Below are 16,780 nucleotides of genomic sequence, written 5' to 3'. Positions count from 1 at the left end.
AGCTTCACTGTTGCCCACCAGATGCGGACCATGACATTTTTGGACCTGCTACTCATGGGTGACAGTATGTGGGGTCCATCACTACGAGATCTTATCGTAAAGATACCGCTGTCAATTCCACCCTTCATACGGACTCGTGTCATCCACCCCACATAATAAAAATATTGCCAGTGGGGGAGATGATACGCGTCCGATTGCTACTCGTCTTAAAGATCGGGGTTATAGACCGTTTTTGTGGATCGGGCGATTTGAATAGCCAAAACACGACCACGAGACATGCTTCTTAGGGGTAGAACTAAATCTTCTCATCCTGACAATGGTAATCAGCCTCTCATTTTCTCTACGCAAAATAGTGAAGATTTTCCGGCCATACGGAGAATTATTTTGAAGTATATCCCTATGATAAGTGGGGATTCTGTTTATGCTAATTTATTCTGGAATGGCATTCGATGTGTTTCTAGAAAGGCTGCTACCATACCCAGTACTATTTCACCCAGTTTTTTTTCCAGTCAGACTCGATCTAAACCAAATTGGTTAACATGTCCTGGGACCCACAGATGTGGACATCGTAAGTCTGCTGTACCGTTATGCATGATAGCACGGAATTTGTCTCTGCCTCCACCGGCGGCAGACACAGAATTCAGCAGTATATTAATTGCAATATCACATTTGTTGTGTACTTGGTCACATGTCGGGATTGTCGCATACAGTATGTGGGATGTACGACAAATACTCTCAAGGTGAGGGTTTGTAAGCATTTGTCTGACATCCCACATTTTGGATCCCAACATGTGTCCATGGTCAGCAGACATTGTGCTGATCACAATCGGGGCAGCGTTTCGAGCATTTCTGTTCAGGGGATCGAACGGGTCAACATTCCTGTACGTGGGGGTGACCACAAACAAAAATTGCTTGAACGAGAGGTCTTTTGGATATCAAAGCTGGGAACCAGATTCCCGTCAGGAATGAACTAAAGACAAGATGTCATTCTACATTATTGATTTTTTGTCATTTTTCTCGCTCTTTTTTGACCATTAGTGTGAATTTTCCCAAGATATTGCATGCTTTTTCAAGTGGAGAACTACAGTGGGCTATCAAAATTACATAATATTATTGTTCATTGGTTTTTCCTTTTTCTCACTCGATCCATGCATATGTGGAATCTTTTACAAAAATGGTAGCAATATATATTGTTGTGTAGCCGTCATATAATTTGGGTTACAAGTAACTTCCAGACAGCTCCTTACTCCTATTTAGATATATGTGCAGGACTAGAGTGGGTTTTTTTTTATTGTCCCGTTGGACTTATGATAGAACATGTTTATTTCATTGCATTTATTATTGCTTCCATAACTCTAGTCCTGCATATATAACTATGGCTTTTTTGCTATTTATGTAGTCTTATATAATTTTACATTGTGTGTGCTTAGTATATTTTTTATATAACACCCATATGTTGGAGATTTATAGTACACAATTTATATTTATTCATATATGTATACAATTATTTTTTGGTACGGTATCACCACTTACAGAAGTCCTTGATATTGCGATCAGGACTCTGTGTCCATAGTCATTTTTTCCATTGATTTTTGCACATTTACGTATAATACCCACACTCATATTTATATTTAAAACATTGGCATTTTGTATTATTCATAGTGTTTGTTTGATTTATATAGTGTATAATATTGCACTGAGGGTGTTTAACTAATGTGAATCCCCATCTGTGTTTTGGGAGTGTTCCACCCTTACCGGCACAGGTGTTGCACCTGGAGGTTGGTGGAGCCCTCCCCCTATATAGAGGGGATGGATTCCTGGGATTCTGTAGCACGACTAAGGCAGCTACGTCCGTTGAAACGCGTCACTCCTTGGTCCATGCTTCCTGTGACTTATGTTCCTGTCGATTATTCTGCAATAAAGAGCAACATTCTTATCCGAGACTGTGGTGCTGGATATTCCTTGTTCCAGTTGTCTTGTGCGTGCAGTCCCCACGCATCCGTGCACACGAGGCGGATTGTGAGCTGGATATTCCATCGCTTTATTTGTCACTGAGATATCTTGTAGTGTTGAGCAGCATAGGCCATATTCGAATTCGCGAATATTCGCGAATATATGGACAAATATTCGTCATATATTCGCGAATATTCGTCATATTCCGAAAATTCGCATATGCGAAAATTAGCATATGCAAATTTTCGTATATGCGAAAATGCGCACATCTACATTTTCGCATATGTGAAAATTCGCACACCAGTCTTACACTGTAGTATTAGAGCCTTCTTTACAGCACACAGCCTGGAAGCAGAGAGGGATGATCACTGTGATGTATACTGTGAAAAAAAACAAACAAATTTGCGAATATGCGATATTCGCGAATAAAATTCGCATTGCGAATATTCGCGAGCAACACTAATATCTTGTACTAAAACTTAATTCCCCAGAGTTCCATTAAAAGGTCACAGGGATGACTTGTTACAAAAACTCAGAACAAGGATACAAGAAGACTCACAGAGACATAGCAGAATGGAAATACAAATCCTAAAACAGACTAATGTATCACAGACTAAAATCTACAAGATCTACAGACTGTTGAACCATGGCTAAAATCTCAGATCATATCACAAGATAATTACAAGGAAATGCTCAAGCAGACATAGAAGTATAATGCACAGACATCATAGCAGCATTATTGAACAAGAACACAAAGTGTATTGCACTCAATAACCAGCAAAAAAGAATACAGACTGAGCTGGAATTATATAGCCACACCCGCCTAGCACATGGGTGAAAGGCTTAACTCTTCCACGCCTGTAAAAGAAAGCACAGAAAACTGCCTAAAACGGAAAAATGCAAAGAACAAATTTAACGGACATTACACTCTCAGTTTGCTTCTCCCCTACTTCTCCGCTCTGCCAATCCCTTTAATGGCTACCCATTGCTCAACTAATTCAATTTAAACTGTTCACTTTGACATATAAGGCCATCTACAACCTGTCCCCTCCATACATCTCTGACCTGATCTCCCTATACTGCTCCACACATAATCTCCGATCATCTCAAGACATCCACCTACGCTCCACTTTTTAACCCCTTAAGGACCAGGCCATTTTACACCTTAAGGACCGGAGCGTTTTTTGCAATTCTAACCACTGTCACTTTAAACATTAATAACTCTGGAATGCTTTTAGTTATCATTCTGATTCCGAGATTGTTTTTTCGTGACATATTCTACTTTAACTTAGTGGTAAAATTTTATGGTAACTTGCAACCTTTCTTGGTGAAAAATCCCAAAATTTGATGAAAAAAATGAAAATTTTGCATTTTTCTAACTTTGAAGCTCTCTGCTTGTAAGGAAAATGGATATTCAAAATATATTTTTTTGGGTTCACATATACAATATGTCTACTTTATGTTTGCATCATAAAATTTATGAGTTTTTACTTTTGGAAGACACCAGAGGGCTTCAAAGTTCAGCAGCAATTTTGAAATTTTTCACAAAATTTTCAAACTCACTATTTTTCAGGGACCAGTTCAGTTTTGAAGTGGATTTGAAGGGTCCTCATATTAGAAATACCCCATAAAAGACCCCATTATAAAAACTACACCCCCCAAAGTATTCAAAATGACATTCAGTAAGTGTATTAACCCTTTAGGTGTTTCACAGGAATAGCAGCAAAGTGAAAGAGAAAATTCAAAATCTTCATTTTTTACACTCGCATGTTCTTGTAGACCCAATTTTTTAATTTTTGCAAGGGGTAAAAAGGAGAAAATTTTTACTTGTATTTGAAACCCAATTTTTCTCGAGTAAGGACATACCTCATATGTCTATGTTAATTGTTCGGCGGGCGCAGTAGAGGGCTCAGAAGGGAAGGAGCGACAAATGGTTTTTGGTGGGCATGCCGCATTTAGGAAGCCCCTATGGTGCCAGGACAGCAAAAAAAAACACATGGCATACCATTTTGGAAACTAGACCCCTCAGGGAACGTAACAAGGGGTAAAGTGAACCTTAATACCCTACAGGTGATTCACGACTTTTGCATATGTAAAAAAAATATATATTTTTTTTACCTAAAATGCTTGGTTTCCCAAAAATTTTACATTTTTAAAAAGGGTAATAGCAGAAAATACCCCCCAAAATTTGAAGACCAATTTCTCCCGATACAGAAAACACCTCGCATGGGGGTGAAAAGTGCTCTGCTGGCGCACTACAGGTCTCAGAAGGGAAGGAATCACATTTGGCTTTTTGAAAGCAAATTTTGCTCTGGGGGTATGCCGCATTTAGGAAGCCCCTATGGTGCCAGAACAGCAAAAAAAAAAAAAACACATGGCATACCATTTTGGAAACTAGACCCCCTCGGGGAACGTAACAAGGGGTAATTTGAACCTTAATACCCTACAGGTGTTTCACGACTTTTGCATATGTAAAAAAATATATATTTTTTTTACCTAAAAAGCTTGTTTTCCCAAAAATTTTACATTTTTAAAAAGGGTAATAGCAGAAAATACCCCCCAAAATTTGTTAGGCAATTTCTTCCGAGTACGGCGATACCCCATATGTGGCCCTAAACTGTTGCCTTGAAATACGACAGGGCTCCAAAGTGAGAGCGCCATGCGCATTTGAGGCCTAAATTAGGGACTTGAATAGGGGTGGACATAGGGGTATTCTACGCCAGTGATTCCCAAACAGGGTGCCTCCAGCTGTTGTAAAACTCCCAGCATGCCTAGACAGTCAACGGCTATCTGGCAATACTGGGAGTAGTTGTTTTGCAACAGCTGGAGGCTCCGTTTTGGAAACAGTGGCGTACCAGACGTTTTTCATTTTTATTGGGGAGGGGAGGGGGTTTGTATAGGGGTATGTGTATATGTAGTGTTTTTTACTTTTTATTTTATTTTGTGTTAGTGTAGTGTAGTGTTTTTAGGGTACAGTCACACGGGCGGGGGTTCACAGTAGTTTCTCGCTGGCAGTTTGAGCTGCGGCAGAAAATTTGACTCAGCTCAAACTTGCAGCCGGATACTTACTGTAATCCTCTGCCCATGTGAGTGTACCCTGTACGTTCACATTGGGGGGGGGGGGACATCCAGCTGTTGCAAAACTACAACTCCCAGCATGTACGGTCTATCAGTGCATGCTGGGAGTTGTAGTTTTGCAACCGCTGGAGGCTCCGTTTTGGAAACAGTGGCGTACCAGACGTTTTTCATTTTTATTGGGGAGGGGGGCTGTGTAGGGGTATGTGTATACGTAGTGTTTTTTACTTTTTATTTTATTGTGTGTTAGTGTAGTGTAGTGTTTTTAGGGTACAGTCGCACGGGCGGGGGTTCACAGTAGTTTCTCGCTGGCAGTTTGAGCTGCGGCAGAAATTTTGCCGCACCTCAAACTTGCAGCCGGATACTTACTGTAATCCTCCGCCCATGTGAATGTACCCTGTACATTCACATTGGGGGGGGGGGGGGAACATCCAACTGTTGCAAAACTACAACTCCCAGCATGTACGGTCTATCAGTGCATGCTGGGAGTTGTAGTTTTGCAACAGCTGGAGGCACACTGGTTGTGAAACACCGAGTTTGGTAACAAACTCAGTGTTTTGCAACCAGTGTGCCTTCAGCTGTTGCAAAAGCTACAACCCCCAGCATGTAGGGACAGCGGAAGGGCATGCTGGGTGTTGTAGTTATGCAACAGCTGGAGGCATACTACTTTGGCTGGGGATGCTGGGGATTGTAGTTATGCAACAGCTGGAGACACACTGGTTTGCTACTTAACTTAGTGTGCCTTCAGCTGTTGCAAAACTACAACTCTCAGCAGTCACCGACAGCCAACGGGCATGCTGGGAGTTGTAGTTATGCAACCACCAGATGCACCACTACAACTTCCAGCATGCACTTTAGCTGATTGTGCAAGCTGGGAGTTGTAGTTATACAACAGCTGAAGGTACACTTTTCCAAAGAAAGAATGTGCCTCCAGCTGTTGCAAAACTACAAGTCCCAGCATGCCCATAAGGGAATGCTGGGAGTTGTGGTGGTCTGCCTCCTGCTGTTGCATAACTACAGCTCCCAGCATGCCCTTTTTGCATGCTGGGAGCTGTTGCTAAGCAACAGCAGGAGGCTGTCACTCACCTCCAACGATCCTCACCGCACGGGTCAGTCCCTCCTCGTCGCCGCCGCCGCTGCTCCTGGGGCCCCGATCCCAACAGGGACGCCGGGGATCGGGGTCCCCAGCACCCGGGGTGCACGTCCCGCACCCGCTCATGTCCTCCGGAAGAGGGGCGGAGCGGGTTGCGGGAGTGACACCCGCAGCAGGCGCCCTGATTGGTCGGCCGGTAATCCAGCCGACGAATTCAGGGTGATCGTGAGGTGGCACCAGTGCCACCTCACCCCTGCTGGCTCCGGCTGTTCGGGGCCGTATCTGACGGCCCTGATCAGCCAATAATTCCGGGTCACCGGGTCACTGGAGAGCCGATTGACCCGGAATCCGCCGCAGATCGCTGGTCTGAATTGTCCACCGATCTGCGGCCATCGCCGACATGGGGGGTCATAATGACCCCCCTGGGCGATATGCCCCGATGTCTGCTGAACGATTTCAGCAGGCATCGTGCACCGGCTCCGCTCCAGATGGTTGCGGGGGGCCGGTAAAACACATGACGTTCTCATACGTCATGTGTCCTTAAGGACTCGGAAATGGAGACGTATGAGAACGTCATGTGTCCTTAAGGGGATAAACTCATTTTATTTATGTCTAAGGCTAAGTTTCCACTTAACACTCCAAAAAACGCCAAAACGGCGTTTTTACATTGAAAAAACGCTGTGGCCAGATGTCAGCTATAAATCAATGAAAAAAAGTTTTTCATTTTGGCTTTTTTAAATCCTTTTGGCGTTTTTTCACTTTTTTTCAGCTCCTTGGCGGTTTTGCAAAGTTGCAACATGTTGAGCCAATGGCGTTTTTCTCATTGAAATTGTGGCTTTTTGCTCCCATAGAAGTCAATGGGAGTAAAAAAACACCATGTGGGTTTTAACTTTGGCGTTTTTGCAGGTGATTTTTATTCTTTTTTGAACATTTTTGGATCCAAAAAAGTGATGGAGATACCTTTTTTAACCTCTTAAGGATGCAGGGCATACCTGTACACCCTGCGCCCGGTCCCGGTATATAACACGGGGTCACGCCGTTACCCCGCGTCCTACCGGGTCGGTCCCGGTGGCTAATGACAGCCGGGAACCTGGGCTAATAGCGTTCAGCACCGATCGTTGTGCCGCGCACTATTAACCCTTTAGACGCGGCGTTCAAAATTAATTTGCCACATCTAAAATGAAAGTAAAAGCTTACCGGCAGCTCAGGCTCCTTTCACACTATGCGTGCAGTAATTTTTCCGCAACGATGTCCCGTCACTGTATAACGCCCGTAATGAATTACGGGCATATACGGGTGCAAACGGGCAGTTACAAAACCCCATAGGCTGCAATGCAATTTAGTCACGGCCGTCAGGGGTTTTGTAACTACCGGATTTTGCAGCTGTAGTGATGGAACATGTGACGGAAGTTTGTAAACAGAGAAATTCATAGTGTGAAAGGAGCCTCAGTTGGGCTGATCGGGACCATTGTGGTGAAATCGCAATGTCCCAATCAGCTAGAAAACGAGCGGAGGTCTCCTTACCTGCCTCCATCGTGTCAGATCGGCGATTGATTGCTCCAAGACTGAAATCCAGGCTTGAGCAATCGACCACCGATAACACTGATCTTTGCCGACACGCCCCCTACTATATACTTACATTGAGGGGGTGGGGTGTGATGTCACACGAGGCCGGACTTGTGACGTCACAATACTCCGTCCCCGTGGTCGGGAGGCATAACATTGAGAGCAGCCCACTGCTTCCTGCAGTGCTTACAGGTGGGTGCCGTATGCTAGATTGCGGGGGTCCTTTCCTTTATTATTTGGATAGGGGATAAGATTTCTTGGGGCCGGAGTACCCCTTAAAAAGGTGTCCCAGACAATCCCCTCTGATGCTGTTCCATCCTCGATCTCAAAATATGCCTGTATCTTACCAATAATTTCGCTATTCTCTCCCCACACCTCTACTCAAAACTGTTCTGTTCTCATATTTATATGCCTTGTCTTTTTAGTTATCATTTCTACCATCAGTGGGGCATGGTCGAATATACTCCAGGGTTCATTTGTTATATTTTTTATCCATGGTATAATCTCCTTATCTCCCATTACCATATCTATACGGAATAGTGTTTTCTTAGATTTATTATAACATTAGTATACCTTAAATTCTGGGTTTCTCTCCCTCCAATAATCAACCCATCCTAATTCCTCCACCATTTTCTTTAGGCCTGTCATTCGGCCATTAGCCCTCTGCTTCCTTAACTTTAACCTATCTTTTTCTTCACTCATTACTGCATTGATGTCACCCATCACCATCATTGGAATACCTCCTTTATCATTAGCATGCCTACATAATTCCTTAAATACTCCAGGTGTAAAAGGGGGTGGCACATAGACAAAGGCGAGCAGCAGTCTTCTTCCCTCCCAATTTAATACCAGGAATACGTATCTGCCTTCTTTATCTACTTTAGAATTCAACACTTCTAACCCTTCATGTATTAAAGGGGTACTCCGGTGAAAACCTTTTTTCTTTTAAATCAACTGGCTCCGGAAAGTTAAACAGATTTGTAAGTTACTTCTATTAAAAAATCTTAATCCTTACTGTACTTATTAGCTGCTGAATACTACCGAGGAAATTATTTTCTTTTTGGAATGCTCTCTGATGTCATCACGAGCACAGTGCTCTTTGCTGGCGTTATTATAATAATAATAATAAGCGTTCATTTATTGTTGTCCTTAGTGGGATTTGAACCCAAGGCCCCAGCACTGTAAGGCAGCAGTGCTAACCACTAAGCCACCATGCTGCCCTTAGCTTACATCTGCTATGCACGGTTGCTAAAATGGACAGAGATGTCAGCAGAGAGCACTGTGTTCATGATGTCATCAGTGTTCCAAAAAGAAAGGAATTTCCTCTGTAGCATTCAGCAGCTAATAAGTACTGGAAGGATTAAGATTTTTTAATAGAAGTAATTTGCAAATATGTTTAACTTTCTGGCACTAGTTGATTTAAAAGAAAGAAGGTTTTCACCGGAGTACCCCTTTAACACACTTACCCCTCTTGAGTAGCAAGTATGTATTGAGTGGAATTGCTTTGCAATCCATTTTCTATGTAAGATCTGAGTTTTATCAGACAGATGATTCCTGGTAAGTGTTTATCTATTACCTTATAGACCGCCGTCCGCCTCACCCTATCCGCCAACCCCCTCACCTTCCATATCTAAACCATCATTCAAACAATAGAAGATAGAGAGGGAAAAAAAAACTCTAACATACCAACCCCCCCCCCTTTCCTTTGAAATTGTCAAGACCATTTTATGACAGCTTCTCTATCTTGAGCCCCCCACCCAGCCAGCTTATAAATTCCTACCCATCAACATAGCTACATGTCAATATTTATTTAAAGTAAATAATAACATATTACATTTACTTGATCCCTTCTTTTTCCAGCCACCCATTTGCCTCCTCTACTGAGGTAAAGAACCATGACCTTTCCTTATATATCACTCTGAGTTTGGCCAGAAATAATAATGAGTACCTAATGTTTGCCTCTCTTAACCTTATCTTTATTTGTAGAAAATTTTACCTAGCCTGCTGCGTTGCCCTCGAATAATCAGGATACAGCATTATCTTAGTACCATCGATCTCCTTATCCTCTCCTCTAGCCGCCCTCAAAATTGAATCTCTATCTGCCGCCGATTGTAGCCTAACCATGATTGTTCTTGGGCGGGCACCTGGTGGGGGAGATTTGGGAGGCACCCTGTGGTGCCTCTCTACTTCAAATAGAGTGGAGAGACATTGTTTGTCAAATTTTTTTGATATCCAGTTCTTTACAAATCCTCGACAATCATCTCCTTCCATTTTTCTTGGATCCCTTGGTCTTTCACCTTGTCACACAGTTCTTGACACATCCTTGAAAGCTTACCCACCTCTTTCTCTGTCTTTCCCACCTTTTGTTCCATCCCTTTAGCTTTCTCTTCCACCTCATTCAGCCTTTCCGTATTTTTTGGGAAATCCTGCCTTAATATTACACTTTCCTGCCTTACTTCTCCTACCTGACTTTGAACCTTCCTTATTGCTACAATTGTTTTTTCTACACCGTCAAATCTTTTATTAAGCATTGCTTTTGTCCCTTCTTCTTCCTGGTTTTCCTCTTCTATCTCATCCTCAGAATTTTCCACTACTGTTTTCTTTTTTTTTTCCAGTTCTTGTTAGCTCATCTTTCCGCCCTTGGTCCCTGGGGATCTAATTTTTTTTCCATTGAGCTGCCACCCACTGCTCCATCTCCCTTCTCCTTTTGATGGGTCGATGTCCAACCCCCCGACATGTGGTTGGTCGCAAAATCGTCTTTCCCTTCATTTTTTTTTTTTGACCCCCATGATTATTTCTCCAGAGCTCAGTTATTTCTTAACACCTTCTCACCAAGTTACCTTAGGATTTTACCCCGTAACTATATACACGGGGTTATCAAATTGTTAATCAAAAAAAATTAATTAGAAAGGAACAATATTTCACCCTCTGAACTGAATGTAAGATCACATATGAGTCAACTCTTGAATATTTCAATACATGGAAAACTATTTGGGTAACGTCCAAGCAAAAACAGTAATTTTAGTTATTAGATATTAGTAGATGTTATTAGAAATGTCCTTGGTTCACCCGCTATACACAGGGTAGATATTGAGACACCAGGGTCCAATTTTTTAATTTTAAAGACACCGTAAATTTCCAACACCGCAATTCTGAGAGCAGGAACCACAATAATGGATTAATTTGTTTGTTCCCAACAAAAGGGTCCTTAAGCAGTGCCATAATCTAATTATATAGTTTAAAAAAAGTATAGTTAGTATCCAAGCAGCCACCGTAATTTAAATTATTAGATGTTAATAGATATGTCCTTATTCACCCCTATATGATGAGACATCAGAGTCCGCTGTTTAACTTTCAAGATACCATAGTTTTCCAACACCTCAATTCTGGGAGTGGGAGGCAGAATTAGCAGATTAACCCCTTAAGGATGCAGCTCATTTTCACCTTAAACGGGTTATCCAGGAAAAAACTTTTTTCTTATATATCAACTGGCTCCAGAGAGTTAAACAGATTTGTAAATGACTTCTATTAAAAAATCTTAATCCTTTCAGTACTTATGAGCTTCTGAAGTTTAGGTTGTTCTTTTCTGTCTAAGTAATCTCTGATGACACGTGTCTCGGGAACCGCCCAGTTTAGAAGAGGTTTGCTATGGGAATTTGCTTCTAAACTGGGCGGTTCTCGAGACACGTGTCATCAGAGATTACTTAGACAGAAAAGAACAACCTTAACTTCAGAAGCTCATAAGTACTGAAAAGATTAAGATTTTTTAATAGAAGTAATTTACAAATCTGTTTAACTTTCTGGAGCCAGTTGATATATATATATAAAAAAAAAGTTTTTTCCTGGAATACCCCTTTAAGGACTGAGCCCTTTTTTGCTCATCTGACCACTGTCACTTTAAGCATTAATAACTATGGGGTGCTTTTACCGATTATTCTGATTCTGAGATTGTTTTTTCATGACATATTCTACTTTATTTTAGTGGTAAATTTTCGTCGTTACTTGCATCCTTTCTTGGTTAAAAATCACCAAATTTCATGAACATTTTGAAAATTTAGCATTTTTCTAACTTTGAAACTCTCTGCTTGTAAGGAAAATGGATATTCCAAATAAATTTTATATTGATTCACAAATACTATGTTGGCATCATAAAATGGACATATTTTTACTTTTTGAAAACATTAGAGGGCTTCAAAGTATAGCAGCAATTTTCAAAATTTTCATGAAAATTGCAAAATCTGATGGGACAGATGTTACAGAACTACAACTCCCAGCATGCCTGGGCAGACTAGGCATGCTGAGAGTTGTTTTGCAACATCTGGAGGGCTACCGTTTGGGCACCACTGTAATAGTGGTCTTCAAACTGTGACCCTCCAGATGTTGCCAAACTACAACTCCCCGCATGCCCAGACAGCCTTTGGCTGTCTGGGCATGCTGGGAGTTTCAGTCTGGCAACCACTAGGAAGGCAACAGTAAAGATCGCTTTACTGCCACCTTCCTTGATGCTCCACGCCGTCACCTCCCTACCTGCGCCGCTGATCTCTGCTAATGCCACCGATGATCGCTGGTCCCCACCGCATCTTCTTCACAGGTACCGGCCGCCATCTTCTCCCCCCGTTCTGCTTGACATCCAGGGGTGGGCAGAGCGGGGGTTTCCATGGCAACCCCCTTCTTCAACTGCCATTGGTCAGTACTCATTGCCTACTAATGGCAGGGGATAGGAGGGGGTGGCACCATTGCAATCTCACTCCTATCCCTTAGGATGATCGGGGCTGTCACTGACAACTCTGATCATCCCTATTTTCCGGGCGATCGGGTCACCAGGGACCCGAACAGCCCGGAATAGCAGAAAATGGCATGTCTGAATTGACATGCGATTTCCTGCAATCGCCGACATGGGGAGGGGGGTCTCAGGACCCCCCTCAGCAATGCGCCGGGATTCCTGCTTAATGATTTCAGCAGGCATCCTGGTCTTCGGTCCGGTCCCTGACCGGCTAGCGGCGGGGACCGGAATTCCCACGGGCGTATCCATACGCCCTACGTCCTTAAGGACTCGGGATGCAGGGTGTATGCATACACCCTGTGTCCTGAACAGATTAAAGGGGTTATCAAGAAAAAAACCTTTTTTTATATATCAACTGGCATCAGAAAAATAATCAGATTTGTAAATGACTTAATCCTTAATCTTAATCCTTTCAGTACTTATGAGCTGCTGAAGTTGAGTTGTTCTTTTCTAAGTGCTCTCTGATGACACCTGTCTCGGGAACTGTCCAGAGTAGAAGCAAATCCTTATAGCAAGCCTATTCTGCTCTGCACAGTTCCCGAGACAGACAGAGATGTCAGCAGAGAGCACTGTTGTCAGACAGAAAAGAACAACTCAACTTCAGCAGCTGATAATTATTATAAAGATTAAGATTTTCTAATAGAAGTAATTTACAAATCTGTTTAACTTTCTGGAGCCAGTTGATATATGAAAATAACTTTTTTCCTGGAATACCCCTTTAATTTGTTAACTCTTAATGAGGGGGTCCTTTAAGCAGCACGGGGATCCAATCATATCAATCAAAACTGGGGCTCAGCAATTTTCTATAGCAACGGTAATAAAATGCCACTGTTCTCAGAGTAACACAGCTCCCTTATTTCGCTTCAGTAACCAGTCCAACAAAAATCTCCCCACATCCATTCAGCAGGCAGCTACAGCAAATATCCACTGCCTCTCATTAACTCATGTCCCAGCAGTAAATGTTAAAGGGAACCAATCATCAGATTTTACCCTATATAATGCTTGGCAAAGCGTTATATAGGGTAAAATCTTTATTTTCACCATTCCCGGGGGATGCTCCTGCCCCCCCCGGGATGGTGAAGATATGAAGTTCAAAACTAGTCACCGCCGCCGCCGTAAGTAGTCACCTGGGCGGGGAGCTCTTCTCATCTACTCCCGTTCTTCGGCCGGCAGCGACGCCCCCTCCGCTTGATTGATGGGCCGCGTCATTGATCCGCTCACTGAACAGACGGAGCAGAGTGATGACGAGGCCCAACAATCAAGCGAAGGGGGCGTCGCTCCCGGCCGAAGAACGGGAGTAGGGGAGAAGAGCTCCCCACCCAGGTGACTACTTACGGCGGCGGTGACTAGTTTATAACTTCATATCTTCACCATCCCTGGGGGCAAGAGCATCCCCCGGGAATGGTGAAAATAAAGATTTTACCCTGTATAACGCTTTGCCAAGCATTATATAGGGTAAAATCTGATGATTGGTTCCCTTTAAGTATATACTGGAGCTCAGCTCCTATCACCACTCCCCCAGCTTATGCCTCTTCTCCTCCCCTCCTCTCCAGCATCTCACACTGATCACAGCCTCCGCTCCATGCAGCCCTCCAGTGACTTTACCTCCAGCCGCCACCTCTCTCCTCCACCATGCCTTCCTCTCTCTACTGGCTCCACTTCTCCGGCTCTAGTCACTTTTTATCACTCCCACCGGGACCGCGCCAACCCTCTCCAGAGACACGGTAGCAGCAGGACACGGCAGCAGCAGCCTCCTCTCCTGCATGTCTGCAGCAGCAGTCAGGTACAAGGGATCATTTCACCCGCTGGCTGAACCGGGTGATTAGAGCGGCGTCCCATGTGCACGTCTGCTCCCATGCTCCTCCCATGTCAGAAGGGAAGTGGAGGCACTTGAGTATGAAAGAATGGGAAAAGGATATAGGACAAGTAACAGAGAAGGGATGGAGGGAAATTTGGGAAGAGAGTTTTAACACTATTAAAAACAGATCACAATAAGGATGATGGAGAAAAGGTTAGAGTTAAAGGAGGGAGATAAATTAATAACCTGGTTAATAGGAGAAGGAAGATCGGAAGGAACAAGGATGGATAAGGTTCTAAGAGGTAAAGTACAATTTGTATCCAGATTGTTAGTGGTGAGAAAATGGATGTCTAAAGAAGTACTTAATATTGATGAATTACATGCTACAGTACGCAAAATAATACATTTCGAGTTTGGGTGGGAAGTCAAGGTCGGCTGTTTGTCAAAATTCCATGCAATTTGGGATAAATGGATTAAAGGTACGAGAGAGAGAGAGAGAGAGAGAGACTATGCCTAGTAGAAAACCTTAGATAGGAGAGGGGTTAAAGGGGTACCCCGGTGGTCAATGTGTTTTTCTGTTTTTCACTTACCAAATTTGTCCTTTTTTTTTTTTGTTTCATTTCTATTCTTGTTTTTTGGGCTACTCCATTTCTGTTCTTTGTTGTCTTTTTATCCCCCACTTTGTTTTCCTATCTGCTTCTATTTCCTGTTTCTTGCTGTGCTGAACACTACAAATCCCAGCATGCCACATGCCTTGCTGGTTTGGGGCAGCCCCCTTTTTTTTTTTGTTCCGCCCTTTACCCACCCTTATACACAGCACACTAATATAATCAGCCCTGGTTGGGATACACTGGGATACACACACAAAAGGGACTACAACTCCCAGCATGTGTCATTCAGGAGTCTTCAGTCTGTGGTATAACACCAGCATGCTGCCTCTGTAGTCTCCTGGGGGTTGTAGTTCACCACACCTCTGTAGGGCATACACCAGTGTTTCCCAACCAGGGTGCCTCCAGGTGTTGCAAAACTACTATTACCAGCATGCCCGGACAGCCAAAAGCTGCCCAAAGGCTGTCAGGGCATGCTGGGAGTTGTAGTTTTGCAACAGCTGGAGGCCCACTGGTTTGTAAACACTAGCATACACACACATAACAGGGACTACAACTCCCAGCATGTGTCATTCAGGAGTTCCCCCCCCCCTCCTTCACACACAGAAATCATCCCTAGTCCGAGATTTATTCCCCTGCAGTCTATATATCCCCAGCCCGTGCACCTTGTTATCCTCCCCTTCAGATAACACTCTTATCTTCTCTGTCTTCTTTCTCCCGTGCAGACCTGCATCCTCAGAAGACAGAGCAGGGGGAGGGGAGATGAGGAGCTGTGTATGTCCTCTCTCTCCCCCTGCTCTGGCTTCTTTCTCTCATGCAGACCTGCGACCACCAGGAGGGGGAGATGAGGGGGTGTGGCTTATCTCTTTCATGCAGTTCTGAAAGAACAGAGGGAAAAAAAGCCACGACATGTTGTCCACAGCCTAATCCTAACATGTGGACAACAGTAAGAGAACCAACACAGAACTACAGAACTTCCTGGACCACAAACAGGTAAGAAAAAAAGACACATGCTACACAAACATATAATACATGTCAATTGCAAAAAACTTGAACATTAAAAGAAGATGCAATATAGCCAAAAATCTTAACCACCGGAGTACCCCTTTAATTAAGAATAAAGTAAAATAAAAATGTATTAAAAAAATGTTTCTCCCTTCCGCTATGGGGTGTTTTTTTATTGGGAAGGGTGGAGGGAGGGGTGGGTAAGGTGATCATTGTTTTGTAAGGGGAGGTGCTCTGTCCGACCAAGGAGACCCTAATGAGAGATTTTAGGGGGTATGTAAAAAATGCACGATGGATAGGAATTCTGAATGGGAAGAGAAAAAGAAAATAATATTTCTTAAATCAATTATTTGTTGTATGTGATTAAAAAATTATTTTATTTTTCTTCCCCCAACCCCCCCCCCCCCCCCCCTCTCTTTGGAACGTATGTTGTGGAGCTGTGGGCCCTTCTATGAAGATTTGCCCCCTTAAAAAAAAAAAAATTGAGAAAGCTGCACAATTGTTTACAATAGGATAGGTTGAATAAGAGGTGGTTTCTCCTCGAGCTTATTGATCCTGAGGATGTGCGATAAACATATCAGTAGATCACGAGAGAGTCAGGCAGAATGGTGGTATGAAAGGATACCATCTCTTTCTGGCAAGAGGAGTAAGCTAAACTAAAGAAAATACAATTGATGGTATACCATTTGGAAAAAAATAAGCAGCTGTGAGGAGGAGAAAGAGGAGGGGTGCAAAAATGGAAGGAGGTGGCGTTGGATGGTGTGGCAGGGCCCAAAATGAAAATTGGAAAATGAGTGGAATTGATTGGAATTTTCTTCCCCCCTCATGTGCAAATAAAGGGAGGGGGGGGGAAGAAAAGGAAAAGAGAGGAGAGAAATGAGGAGTTAATTAAAACAAAC

At 43.2% G+C, this 16,780-nt stretch overlaps 1 long non-coding RNA gene across 1 annotated transcript in view; it reads right to left on the bottom strand.

Moving 5' to 3' along the window:
* Window positions 1-12,307, bottom strand: part of LOC130288663 (uncharacterized) — a 58,018-nt gene extending 45,711 nt beyond the window's left edge. Inside the window, exon 1 of the long non-coding RNA XR_008847457.1 lies at window positions 12,215-12,307. This is a non-coding gene — a long non-coding RNA (uncharacterized LOC130288663). The remainder of the gene's footprint in view (window positions 1-12,214) is intronic.
* Window positions 12,308-16,780: the final 4,473 nt, after the last annotated feature.

This window comes from Hyla sarda, chromosome 1 (assembly GCF_029499605.1).
Source record: "Hyla sarda isolate aHylSar1 chromosome 1, aHylSar1.hap1, whole genome shotgun sequence".
NCBI classification, from domain to species: Eukaryota; Metazoa; Chordata; class Amphibia; order Anura; family Hylidae; genus Hyla; species Hyla sarda.
This window is presented reverse-complemented; position numbering and strand designations above follow the sequence as displayed.